This window comes from Micropterus salmoides, unplaced genomic scaffold, assembly GCF_014851395.1.
Source record: "Micropterus salmoides isolate LMB-PRFRI ecotype aquatic unplaced genomic scaffold, ASM1485139v1 Ms_hic_scaffold_2, whole genome shotgun sequence".
NCBI lineage: Eukaryota > Metazoa > Chordata > Actinopteri > Centrarchiformes > Centrarchidae > Micropterus > Micropterus salmoides.
The window spans coordinates 47046786-47059915 of NW_024041150.1; the positions used below are offsets into that span (position 1 = coordinate 47046786).

Here is a 13130-nt window from a genome sequence, read left to right on the forward strand (position 1 = left end):
TCTACTGCACTCTACTTTACTCTACTGTACTCTACTGCTGTCTACTGTATTCTTCTGCTGTCTACTGCATTCTACTGCACTCTACTTTACTCTACTGTACTCTACTGCTGTCTACTGTATTCTTCTGCTGTCTACTGCATTCTACTGCACTCTACTTTACTCTACTGTACTCTACTGCACTCTACTGTACTCTACTGTATTCTACTGCACTCTACTTTACTCTACTGTACTCTACTGTATTCTACTGCACTCTACTTTACTCTACTGTACTCTACTGCACTCTACTTTACTCTACTGTACTCTACTGTATTCTACTGCACTCTACTGTATTCTACTGTACTCTACTGCATTCTACTGCACTCTACTTTACTCTACTGTACTCTACTGCTTTCTACTGTATTCTACTGCACTCTACTTTACTCTACTGTACTCTACTCCTGTCTACTGTATTCTTCTGCTGTCTACTGCATTCTACTGCACTCTACTTTACTCTACTGGTGTCTAATGCATTGTACTGCACTCTACTTTACTCTACTGTATTCTACTGCTGTCTAATGCATTGTACTGCACTCTACTTTACTCTACTGTACTCTACTGCTGTCTACTGTATTCTACTGCACTCTACTTTACTCTACTGTACTCTACTGCTGTCTACTGCATTCTACTGCACTCTACTTTACTCTACTGTACTCTACTGCTGTCTACTGTATTCTACTGCACTCTACTTTACTCTACTGTACTCTACTGCTGTCTACTGTATTCTTCTGCTGTCTACTGCATTCTACTGCACTCTACTTTACTCTACTGTACTCTACTGCTGTCTAATGCATTGTACTGCACTCTACTTTACTCTACTGTATTCTACTGCTGTCTACTGTATTCTACTGCACTCTACTTTACTCTACTGTACTCTACTGCTGTCTACTGTATTCTTCTGCTGTCTACTGCATTCTACTGCACTCTACTTTACTCTACTGTACTCTACTGCTGTCTAATGCATTGTACTGCACTCTACTTTACTGTACTCTACTGCTGTCTACTGCTTAAATATATGTGTATATTAAACTCGTGTACCAGCATCCATGTGTAGATACATAAATACACACACAGTGTGGATGTGAACGAGTCCTCTGACGCCTACTTCAGGTGAATTTCTGTGATTGGATCCTGTTTTATAGTTTTATTTTTACAGTTAAACTGTAGGAAGAGAACATTCACTCGCTCTGTGGTTCAGACTGTAGTAATGAGCTCTGCGGCCTGTAGGGGGCTCTACAGGACTCTGTAATTCACTCGCTCTGTGGTTCAGACTGTAGTAATGAGGTCTGCGGCCTGTAGGGGGCGCTACAGGACTCTGTTATTCACTCGCTCTGTGGTTCAGACTGTAGTAATGAGCTCTGCGGCCTGTAGGGGGCGCTACAGGACTCTGTAATTCACTCGCTCTGTGGTTCAGACTGTAGTAATGAGCTCTGCGGCCTGTAGGGGGCTCTACAGGACTCTGTTATTCACTCGCTCTGTGGTTCAGACTGTAGTAATGAGCTCTGCGGCCTGTAGGGGGCGCTACAGGACTCTGTAATTCACTCGCTCTGTGGTTCAGACTGTAGTAATGAGGTCTGCGGCCTGTAGGGGGCTCTACAGGACTCTGTTATTCACTCGCTCTGTGGTTCAGACTGTAGTAATGAGCTCTGCGGCCTGTAGGGGGCGCTACAGGACTCTGTAATTCACTCGCTCTGTGGTTCAGACTGTAGTAATGAGGTCTGCGGCCTGTAGGGGGCGCTACAGGACTCTGTTATTCACTCGCTCTGTGGTTCAGACTGTATTAATGAGCTCTGCGGCCTGTAGGGGGCGCTACAGGACTCTGTAATTCACTCGCTCTGTGGTTCAGACTGTAGTAATGAGCTCTGCGGCCTGTAGGGGGCTCTACAGGACTCTGTAATTCACTCGCTCTGTGGTTCAGACTGTAGTAATGAGCTCTGCGGCCTGTAGGGGGCTCTACAGGACTCTGTTATTCACTCGCTCTGTGGTTCAGACTGTAGTAATGAGCTCTGCGGCCTGTAGGGGGCTCTACAGGACTCTGTAATTCACTCGCTCTGTGGTTCAGACTGTAGTAATGAGCTCTGCGGCCTGTAGGGGGCGCTACAGGACTCTGTAATTCACTCGCTCTGTGGTTCAGACTGTAGTAATGAGCTCTGAGGCCTGTAGGGGGCGCTACAGGACTCTGTAATTCACTCGCTCTGTGGTTCAGACTGTAGTAATGAGCTCTGCGGCCTGTAGGGGGCGCTACAGGACTCTGTAATTCACTCGCTCTGTGGTTCAGACTGTAGTAATGAGCTCTGCGGCCTGTAGGGGGCGCTACAGGACTCTGTAATTCACTCGCTCTGTGGTTCAGACTGTAGTAATGAGCTCTGCGGCCTGTAGGGGGCGCTACAGGACTCTGTTATTCACTCGCTCTGTGGTTCAGACTGTAGTAATGAGCTCTGCGGCCTGTAGGGGGCGCTACAGGCCTCTGTAATTCAGCCGCTCTGTGGTTCAGACTGCAGTAATGAGCTCTGCGGCCTGTAGGGGGCGCTACAGGCCTCTGTAATTCACTCGCTCTGTGGTTCAGACTGTAGTAATGAGCTCTGCGGCCTGTAGGGGGCGCTAGAGGCCTCTGTAATTCACTCGCTCTGTGGTTCAGACTGTAGTAATGAGCTCTGCGGCCTGTAGGGGGCGCTACAGGACTCTGTAATTCAGCCGCTCTATGGTTCAGACTGTAGTAATGAGCTCTGCGGCCTGTAGGGGGCGCTACAGGACTCTGTAATTCACTCGCTCTGTGGTTCAGACTGTAGTAATGAGGTCTGCGGCCTGCAGGGGGCGCTACAGGACTCTGTAATTCAGCCGCTCTATGGTTCAGTCTGTAGTAATGAGCTCTGCGGCCTGTAGGGGGCGCTACAGGACTCTGTTATTCACTCGCTCTGTGGTTCAGACTGTAGTAATGAGCTCTGCGGCCTGTAGGGGGCGCTACAGGCCTCTGTAATTCACTCGCTCTGTGGTTCAGACTGTAGTAATGAGCTCTGCGGCCTGTAGGGGGCGCTACAGGCCTCTGTAATTCACTCGCTCTGTGGTTCAGACTGTAGTAATGAGCTCTGCGGCCTGTAGGGGGCGCTACAGGACTCTGTAATTCACTCGCTCTGTGGTTCAGACTGTAGTAATGAGCTCTGCGGCCTGCAGGGGGCGCTACAGGACTCTGTAATTCAGCCGCTCTGTGGTTCAGTCTGTAGTAATGAGCTCTGCGGCCTGTAGGGGGCGTTACAGGACTCTGTAATTCACTCGCTCTGTGGTTCAGACTGTAGTAATGAGCTCTGCGGCCTGTAGGGGGCGCTACAGGCCTCTGTAATTCACTCGCTCTGTGGTTCAGACTGTAGTAATGAGCTCTGCGGCCTGTAGGGGGCGCTACAGGACTCTGTAATTCACTCGCTCTGTGGTTCAGACTGTAGTAATGAGCTCTGCGGCCTGTAGGGGGCGCTACAGGACTCTGTTATTCACTCGCTCTGTGGTTCAGACTGTATTAATGAGCTCTGCGGCCTGTAGGGGGCGCTACAGGACTCTGTAATTCACTCGCTCTGTGGTTCAGACTGTAGTAATGAGCTCTGAGGCCTGTAGGGGGCGCTACAGGACTCTGTTATTCACTCGCTCTGTGGTTCAGACTGTAGTAATGAGCTCTGCGGCCTGTAGGGGGCGCTACAGGACTCTGTAATTCACTCGCTCTGTGGTTCAGACTGTAGTAATGAGGTCTGCGGCCTGTAGGGGGCGCTACAGGACTCTGTAATTCACTCGCTCTGTGGTTCAGACTGTAGTAATGAGGTCTGCGGCCTGTAGGGGGCGCTACAGGACTCTGTAATTCACTCGCTCTGTGGTTCAGACTGTAGTAATGAGCTCTGCGGCCTGTAGGGGGCTCTACAGGACTCTGTAATTCACTCGCTCTGTGGTTCAGACTGTAGTAATGAGCTCTGCGGCCTGTAGGGGGCGCTACAGGACTCTGTAATTCACTCGCTCTGTGGTTCAGACTGTAGTAATGAGCTCTGCGGCCTGTAGGGGGCGCTACAGGACTCTGTAATTCACTCGCTCTGTGGTTCAGACTGTAGTAATGAGCTCTGCGGCCTGTAGGGGGCTCTACAGGACTCTGTTATTCACTCGCTCTGTGGTTCAGACTGTAGTAAAGAGCTCTGCGGCCTGTAGGGGGCGCTACAGGACTCTGTAATTCACTCGCTCTGTGGTTCAGACTGTAGTAATGAGCTCTGCGGCCTGTAGGGGGCGCTACAGGACTCTGTAATTCAGCCGCTCTGTGGTTCAGACTGTAGTAATGAGCTCTGCGGCCTGTAGGGGGCGCTACAGGACTCTGTAATTCACTCGCTCTGTGGTTCAGACTGTAGTAATGAGGTCTGCGGCCTGTAGGGGGCGCTACAGGACTCTGTAATTCACTCGCTCTGTGGTTCAGTCTGTAGTAATGAGCACTGCGGCCTGTAGGGGGCGCTACAGGACTCTGTAATTCACTCGCTCTGTGGTTCAGACTGTAGTAATGAGCTCTGCGGCCTGTAGGGGGCGCTACAGGACTCTGTAATTCACTCGCTCTGTGGTTCAGACTGTAGTAATGAGCTCTGCGGCCTGTAGGGGGCGCTACAGGACTCTGTAATTCACTCGCTCTGTGGTTCAGACTGTAGTAATGAGCTCTGCGGCCTGTAGGGGGCGCTACAGGACTCTGTAATTCACTCGCTCTGTGGTTCAGACTGTAGTAATGAGGTCTGCGGCCTGTAGGGGGCGCTACAGGACTCTGTAATTCAGCCGCTCTGTGGTTCAGACTTTAGTAATGAGCTCTGCGGCCTGTAGGGGGCGCTACAGGACTCTGTAATTCACTCGCTCTGTGGTTCAGACTGTAGTAATGAGGTCTGCGGCCTGTAGGGGGCGCTACAGGACTCTGTAATTCAGCCGCTCTGTGGTTCAGACTTTAGTAATGAGCTCTGCGGCCTGTAGGGGGCGCTACAGGACTCTGTAATTCACTCGCTCTGTGGTTCAGACTGTAGTAATGAGCTCTGCGGCCTGTAGGGGGCGCTACAGGACTCTGTAATTCAGCCGCTCTGTGGTTCAGACTTTAGTAATGAGCTCTGCGGCCTGTAGGGGGCGCTACAGGACTCTGTAATTCACTCGCTCTGTGGTTCAGACTGTAGTAATGAGCTCTGCGGCCTGTAGGGGGCGCTACAGGACTCTGTAATTCACTCGCTCTGTGGTTCAGACTGTAGTAATGAGGTCTGCGGCCTGTAGGGGGCGCTACAGGACTCTGTAATTCAGCCGCTCTGTGGTTCAGACTGTAGTAATGAGCTCTGCGGCCTGTAGGGGGCGCTACAGGACTCTGTAATTCAGCCGCTCTGTGGTTCAGACTGTAGTAATGAGGTCTGCGGCCTGTAGGGGGCGCTACAGGACTCTGTAATTCAGCCGCTCTGTGGTTCAGACTGTAGTAATGAGCTCTGCGGCCTGTAGGGGGCGCTACAGGACTCTGTAATTCACTCGCTCTGTGGTTCAGACTGTAGTAATGAGCTCTGCGGCCTGTAGGGGGCGCTACAGGACTCTGTAATTCACTCGCTCTGTGGTTCAGACTGTAGTAATGAGCTCTGCGGCCTGTAGGGGGCGCAACAGGACTCTGTAATTCACTCGCTCTGTGGTTCAGACTGTAGTAATGAGCACTGCGGCCTGTAGGGGCGCTACAGGACTCTGTAATTCACTCGCTCTGTGGTTCAGACTGTAGTAATGAGCTCTGCGGCCTGTAGGGGGCGCTACAGGACTCTGTAATTCACTCGCTCTGTGGTTCAGACTGTAGTAATGAGCTCTGCGGCCTGTAGGGGGCGCTACAGGACTCTGTAATTCAGCCGCTCTGTGGTTCAGACTGTAGTAATGAGCTCTGCGGCCTGTAGGGGGCGCTACAGGACTCTGTAATTCACTCGCTCTGTGGTTCAGACTGTAGTAATGAGCTCTGCGGCCTGTAGGGGGCGCTACAGGACTCTGTAATTCACTCGCTCTGTGGTTCAGACTGTAGTAATGAGCTCTGCGGCCTGTAGGGGGCGCTACAGGACTCTGTAATTCACTCGCTCTGTGGTTCAGACTGTAGTAATGAGCTCTGCGGCCTGTAGGGGGCGCTACAGGACTCTGTAATTCAGCCGCTCTGTGGTTCAGACTTTAGTAATGAGCTCTGCGGCCTTGTTACAACCCAGCTCGTTAGGGTAGGGCAGTAACAAGGTATTTGGGTTAAATTAAGGTGGTAAGGACAACTGAATTCAGGTTGAGTCAAAGTTTAATTAAATGAGTGGTCTTCAAAAAAAACACACAACAAAAGGAGGCTATGTAGGTACTGACAATAAAACACTTAACAAAAGGAGGTCAGTACCTACATGCTGTACAGGAATGTAGTGTAACCAAACAAACAATTTTCCCCCTTAAAGGGTGCCTCTTACATTCTGTAGCTCACAAAGGTTTTTACTGACAAGAGTCACTTAAGCCGGCAACCAACAGACAGATCAGATTTAAACACTCAAGACATTCACAGGGGTAGACAACCAACAACAAGGCGAACTGATCACTGGCTCACAGTCGCCTCGAACTGCAGGAACACAAACTATTTGTAGGCCAGCTGGTGTTGATTGGTGAGTTCTGGTTGGCAGGTTCGGTAGGATCCTCGGTCACACCAATCAGACGCCAGCAAACAGCAACCAGGAAGTGGGTGGTTCCAGGTCCAGGGGAACCAATCCTCGACAGGTGCTTGCCGTGGGGATTTGCATACAGCTCAGAGAACTCCAAAACACAACTACTCTAAGGCAGCCAGCGGCGGCCGTAACACTCCCCCCCTTAAATTACAAGCCCCCGTGGCTTGGCAATAAAGCTACTAACTTAGCTAATCTCCACAGTCTCGACAAAGCATCAGCTAGCACATTTTCAGACCCCTTCTTATGTCGGATGTCGAGGTTGAAGTCCTGAACCACCAGTGCCCATCGCATGAGTCGCTGGTTGTGGTTAAACATGCGAGACAGAAAAACAAGGGGATTATGATCAGTGAACACAACAACAGGCAGAGGAGTAGACCCAACATAGACCTCAAAGTGCTGTAGTGCTAACAACAGAGCAAGGGCTTCCTTTTCAATGGTGGAATAATTTATCTGGTGTCGGTTGAACTTGCGGGAAAAGTAAGCAACAGGATGGTCAATACCATCCTCCCCTTCCTGTAACAGGACAGCACCAGCGCCCACTGCACTGGCGTCTACCTCAAGCTTGAAGGGAGCGGTAAAGTCAGGGGCAGCGAGCACAGGTGTGTGACATAAGGTCTTTACACTATCAAATGCTACCTGGCATTCTGGGGTCCATACGTAATCCACCTTGGTGCTGAGCAAACTTGTGAGTGGGGAGGCGATACTGGAGAAGTTGCGGCAGTACCTCCTGTAGTATCCAGCCATCCCCAGAAACTGGCGCAGGGCTTTCCGGGTCGTGGGAACAGGGCAGTCCCTGATGGCAACAACCTTGGCCTCAACAGGGCGCACTTGTCCCTGCCCAACCTGCTGTCCAAGATAGGTGACGGTGGCTTTTCCAAATTCGCATTTGGCCAAATTTAGAGTCAGGTTAGCACAGGCCAGGTGGTCAAAAACCTGCTCTAATACGCACATGTGCTTCTCCCAGGTGTCTGCATAAACGATTAAGTCATCAAGGTATGCATTGCAGTTTGGCAAACCAGATAATACAATGTTAACTAATCTCTGGAATGTTGCAGGCGCGTTACACATTCCAAACGCCATCACATTGTATTGACAGAAATGGTCGGGAGTGACGAATGCGGAGATTTCTCTGGCACGGTCCGTTAAAGGTACCTGCCAATAACCTTTCAGCAAGTCTAACTTGCTAACGAATTTTGCGGTGCCCAGGTTATCGATACAATCCTCCATGCGTGGGAGAGGGTATGAGTCTTTGACAGTAACCGCATTTACTTTGCGGAAATCTGTGATGAACGGAGGGGAGCCATCGGATTTAGCCTCTAGTAAGCACGGAGAACTCCACGGACTGGAACTAGTGGAAGCTAGCCCATTTTGCAAGAGGTACTCTACCTCCTGTTTCATCAAGTGACGTTTATTTTGATTGGCACGGTAAGCATGTTGTTTTATAGGGCGCGCATCTTTTACCTCTATGTCATGTTGTAAAACAGACGTGCAGGTTGGAATATCACCAAATAGACAATGGTACCGGCCGATGAGGCCTTCAAGATCATGTTGCTGTTCAGTAGTTAAATGCTGCAAATGACATGGCAGGTGTGCAAGCATTTCTGAATTTGGGAGGCGGACAGGCGGATGTAAAGAGACGCGCATTTGTGGATCATCTCCGTGGAGAGTTCCCACAGGCTCTGTCACAATGATGGCAGCGGCTTTAGCTTCTTATGGGTTTGCTGCCGAGGGCACATCAGGGCTAACCTTGTCCTCGCAGGACTGGTAGCCTTTTAACAGGTTTATGTGACAGACTCTAGTTTTGCGCCTTCTGTCCGGGGTACAAAGCACATAATCAGTGTCACTAAGACGCTCCTTAATGACATACGGACCGGAGAATTTAGCTGTGAAGACTGAGCTGGTGGTGGGCAGTAGCACCAAAACTTTATCTCCCACCTCAAACCTGCGGGATGTGGCAGCACGATCATAATAGCGCTTCATAGCTGATTGAGACTCACGGAGGGTGGCTCTAGCGAGGGCGTTGACTCGTTGCAGACGCTCCTGGAACTGGGTAACGTAGTCTAACGCATGCCTTTTGGGCAAAGACTCACATGACAGGAACTGGTCATGCAGCAACTTAAGCGGCCCACGGGGCGTGTGGCCAAAAACAAGCTGTGCAGGACTAAAGCCAATAGACTCCTGCACAGCATCACGAGCCGCAAATAGGACAAAGGGAACTCCCTCGTCCCACTGTTTCTCTGTCTCCACACAGTATTTTCTGAGCATCGACTTTAGTGTCTGATGCCATCGTTCTAAAGCTCCTTGCGACTGGGGGTGATACGCCGAGGACACAATGTGATGCACACTCAAACTCTTGAGTACCTGTCTGAAGAGACCAGACTTAAAATTAGAGCCCTGATCGGTCTGGATCACCCGCGGCAATCCAAACGTAGAGAAAAACTTCAGTAAAACCTTTACTACGGCAGTAGCGGTTATCGACCGGAGCGGAATAGCCTCTGGGTAACAAGTGGCGGCGCACATAATAGTCAATAAGTACTGATTACCACTTTTAGTTCGAGGTAGAGGGCCAACACAGTCAATAATCACCCGCTCAAAGGGCTCTGCTATCACAGGAATGGGATTTAAAGGGCGGGGGGGACAGTCTGATTAGGTTTCCCGACAACCTGACACACATGGCACGCACGGCAGTGTTTAGAAACATCAGACTTTAGACCTGGCCAATAGAAATGACGGAGGATGGCTTGGTATGTTTTGGTTATGCCCAAATGTCCTGCCCACTTACTCTCATGTGCCACTGACAACACCTGTTGGCGGCATCCGGCAGGAACAACTATCTGATAAACAGAGTCACAGTCAGAATCGCCAGTTACGAAGGAAGACCATTTACGTAACAGCATCTCACCATCCATAACATATGCTACTTTCTCACCCCTTGCTTTGTCATTACTCACCACCTTGGAAAAGCACCCTTTTAGGGTCGGGTCTGCTTTCTGCATCTGGCTCAAGCGCGCTCGGTTGACTGGAAATGCCGCTTCTCCAGCGGACGGCAGTTCCGGGCCAGCCGGGGGCCTTTGATTAGCAGACTCGTCCTGGGTTGGTAATACGGAGCTCTCAACCTCTTTCTCGCTTTCTGTGTCACCTGAAAAAAGTGACAGGAACAAACTGTCACGCAATGATGCTTCATAGTCATCGGGGCTAATGTCATGGGAGCGTGCGCGAGTTACAGCGCATGCAGGAAACACATTCGGGGGGGTCTGATCTGAGGTCTGGATCCCATCACACTGAGGGCGATCCAGAACTTCTAATGTGGGAGTTACCTTACCTCCCGCAATATCGTTCCCCATCAGGAGCATGATACCGGGGATTGGCAGTTCAGTACAAACCGCTACTGGGAAGAAACCAGTAGCCAGGGAGGACTGAATATGGACGCGGTGCACTGGTCGTGGCACGTAACCCATCTCAACTCCCCTAAGAACAGAACTGTAGTGACAGGCAGAGCTATCAGAGAAAGGCAAAACTGAAGAAAGGATTACAGATTGCGAACATGCAGTATCTCTCAAAGCACATATTGGGCGTTTATCAGCTGACTCCCAGTCAGTGACACAAAGGCATCAAACATGAATGGCTTAAAACAGTCATCAATTTTCTGGTCAGACAAGTAAGTGTTCACCCCACGATCTGCTTTAATCAGTCCTACCCCTTTTGGTTGAACAGAGCGTGAGGACTGCTCTCTGCGTTTTAGTGTCAAGCAATTTGCAATGACATGGCCAACTTGGTGACAGTAATAGCACTCCCGTTCCTCTTTAAGCCCACGTGGTTTTGATGGTCTAGGAGGAGAAGGGAGATGCGAAACAGCAGAGACTGGAGGAAAAACAGACTTATGAGTTAACACATACTCATCTGCCAGGACAGCAGCAGCAGAAAGTGTGCTCACTTTCTGTTCATTCAAGTATACAACAATACGCTCAGATAAACAGTTCTTGAAGTCCTCTAGCAGGATCAGTTCTCTCAAGGCATTGACGTCATTTACCTTACATGTTGTGCACCATTTATCAAATAGAGTTCCCTTCTCACGGGCAAACTCAACATAGGTCTGAGTAGAGTTTTCTTGTGACCTCGAAACTTCTGCCGGTACGCTTCAGGCACAAGTTCATAGGCATGTAAGATAGCTGTCTTAACGATTTCGTAATCTAAGCTATCTTTAACGGGGAGTGCGGCCATGGCATCCTGCGCTTTACCATGCATTTTACACTGAAGCAGAAGTGTCCATACTTCACGTGGCCATTGTAAGGCAGCCGCAATCCTTTCAAATACATTGAAATAGGAGTCAACTTCATTATCCCGAAATACAGGTACCATAGCCAAATGCTTACTGATATCAAACGCTACGTTGGGGAAGCTGGTGGAAGTGGTGGAAGGTGGTGACATACCTGAGCCTCTAGGAGCACTCCGTCCTGTATCAGAAGTCTCAAGCTCGAGCTGTCTCAGTCTCACTGCCCTCTCAGTCTCAGCTTGCAGTTCAATCTTCCTCATTTCCAACTGGAGCTGGAGCTGGGCTTGCGCCTCCCGCTCATGAGCTTCCAACTGCAGCCGAGCCAGGCGGACCTTTAACCTGGCCTCAGTATGGCCAGTACTGCTCGGTGGGGAAGGGTCGTACTTAGGCAGAGTAAACGGGGTCTTTGCTCGCTCCCCTGCCTTGTAGACTTTCCCAGAGCCTGAGGGCGTCTCAGTACTCGGGCCAAACCCCGGCTTCTGCTGAGGAACTGGGGAGAGACACAGACTCCAACTGCTCTGTTACACTAATCACACCTTGTTCCTCCAATCCACCAGTCACCCGTTCCCTAATTTCTTTTTTAAGCATGGACCTGATAAGGGGGATGTTGAAGTGAGTAGCTATCTCCACCAAATCATCCTTTCTACATCTGTGTATTTGTTCAAGAGTAGGATGTGTTACAAATTTTTCTAAACTAAATTTTTCTGCCATCGTGCTCAGTAACCAGCAGGACTCCCCGAGGCAGACAGTCACTTACCTACTTGTCAAAGAGGGAGCTCAACAAACTCTCAAACAATTAAACTTTGACAGTCCAGATTCCAGTATCCAGCTACAATTACCAAATACACAATTTTTATTCAAATCCTGGACGAGCCCCCACTTTTGTTACAACCCAGCTCGTTAGGGTAGGGCAGTAACAAGGTATTTGGGTTAAATTAAGGTGGTAAGGACAACTGAATTCAGGTTGAGTCAAAGTTTAATTAAATGAGTGGTCTTCAAAAAAAACACACAACAAAAGGAGGCTATGTAGGTACTGACAATAAAACACTTAACAAAAGGAGGTCAGTACCTACATGCTGTACAGGAATGTAGTGTAACCAAACAAACAATTTTCCCCTTAAAGGGTGCCTCTTACATTCTGTAGCTCACAAAGGTTTTTACTGACAAGAGTCACTTAAGCCGGCAACCAACAGACAGATCAGATTTAAACACTCAAGACATTCACAGGGGTAGACAACCAACAACAAGGCGAACTGATCACTGGCTCACAGTCGCCTCGAACTGCAGGAACACAAACTATTTGTAGGCCAGCTGGTGTTGATTGGTGAGTTCTGGTTGGCAGGTTCGGTAGGATCCTCGGTCACACCAATCAGACGCCAGCAAACAGCAACCAGGAAGTGGGTGGTTCCAGGTCCAGGGGAACCAATCCTCGACAGGTGCTTGCCGTGGGGATTTGCATACAGCTCAGAGAACTCCAAAACACAACTACTCTAAGGCAGCCAGCGGCGGCCGTAACAGGCCTGTAGGGGGCGCTACAGGACTCTGTGATTCAGCCGCTCTGTGGTTCAGACTGTAGTAATGAGCTCTGCGGCCTGTAGGGGGCGCTACAGGACTCTGTAATTCACTCGCTCTGTGGTTCAGACTGTAGTAATGAGCTCTGCTGCCTGTAGGGGGCGCTACAGGACTCTGTAATTCACTCGCTCTGTGGTTCAGACTGTAGTAATGAGCTCTGCGGCCTGTAGGGGGCGCTACAGGACTCTGTAATTCACTCGCTCTGTGGTTCAGACTGTAGTAATGAGCTCTGCGGCCTGTAGGGGGCGCTACAGGACTCTGTAATTCACTCGCTCTGTGGTTCAGACTGTAGTAATGAGCTCTGCTGCCTGTAGGGGGCGCTACAGGACTCTGTAATTCACTCGCTCTGTGGTTCAGACTGTAGTAATGAGGTCTGCGGCCTGTAGGGGGCGCTACAGGACTCTGTAATTCACTCGCTCTGTGGTTCAGACTGTAGTAATGAGCTCTGCGGCCTGTAGGGGGCGCTACAGGACTCTGTAATTCAGCCGCTCTGTGGTTCAGACTGTAGTAATGAGCTCTGCTGCCTGTAGGGGGCGCTACAGGACTCTGTAATTCAC

The 13130-nt window shown here is 50.0% G+C and overlaps 1 protein-coding gene across 2 annotated transcripts in view; it reads left to right on the forward strand.

The window, feature by feature from the left end:
- ctc1 (CTS telomere maintenance complex component 1) overlaps positions 1-13130 on the forward strand; it is a 52423-nt gene that overhangs the window by 23445 nt on the left and 15848 nt on the right. The gene's annotated exons all lie outside the window — the stretch shown is intronic.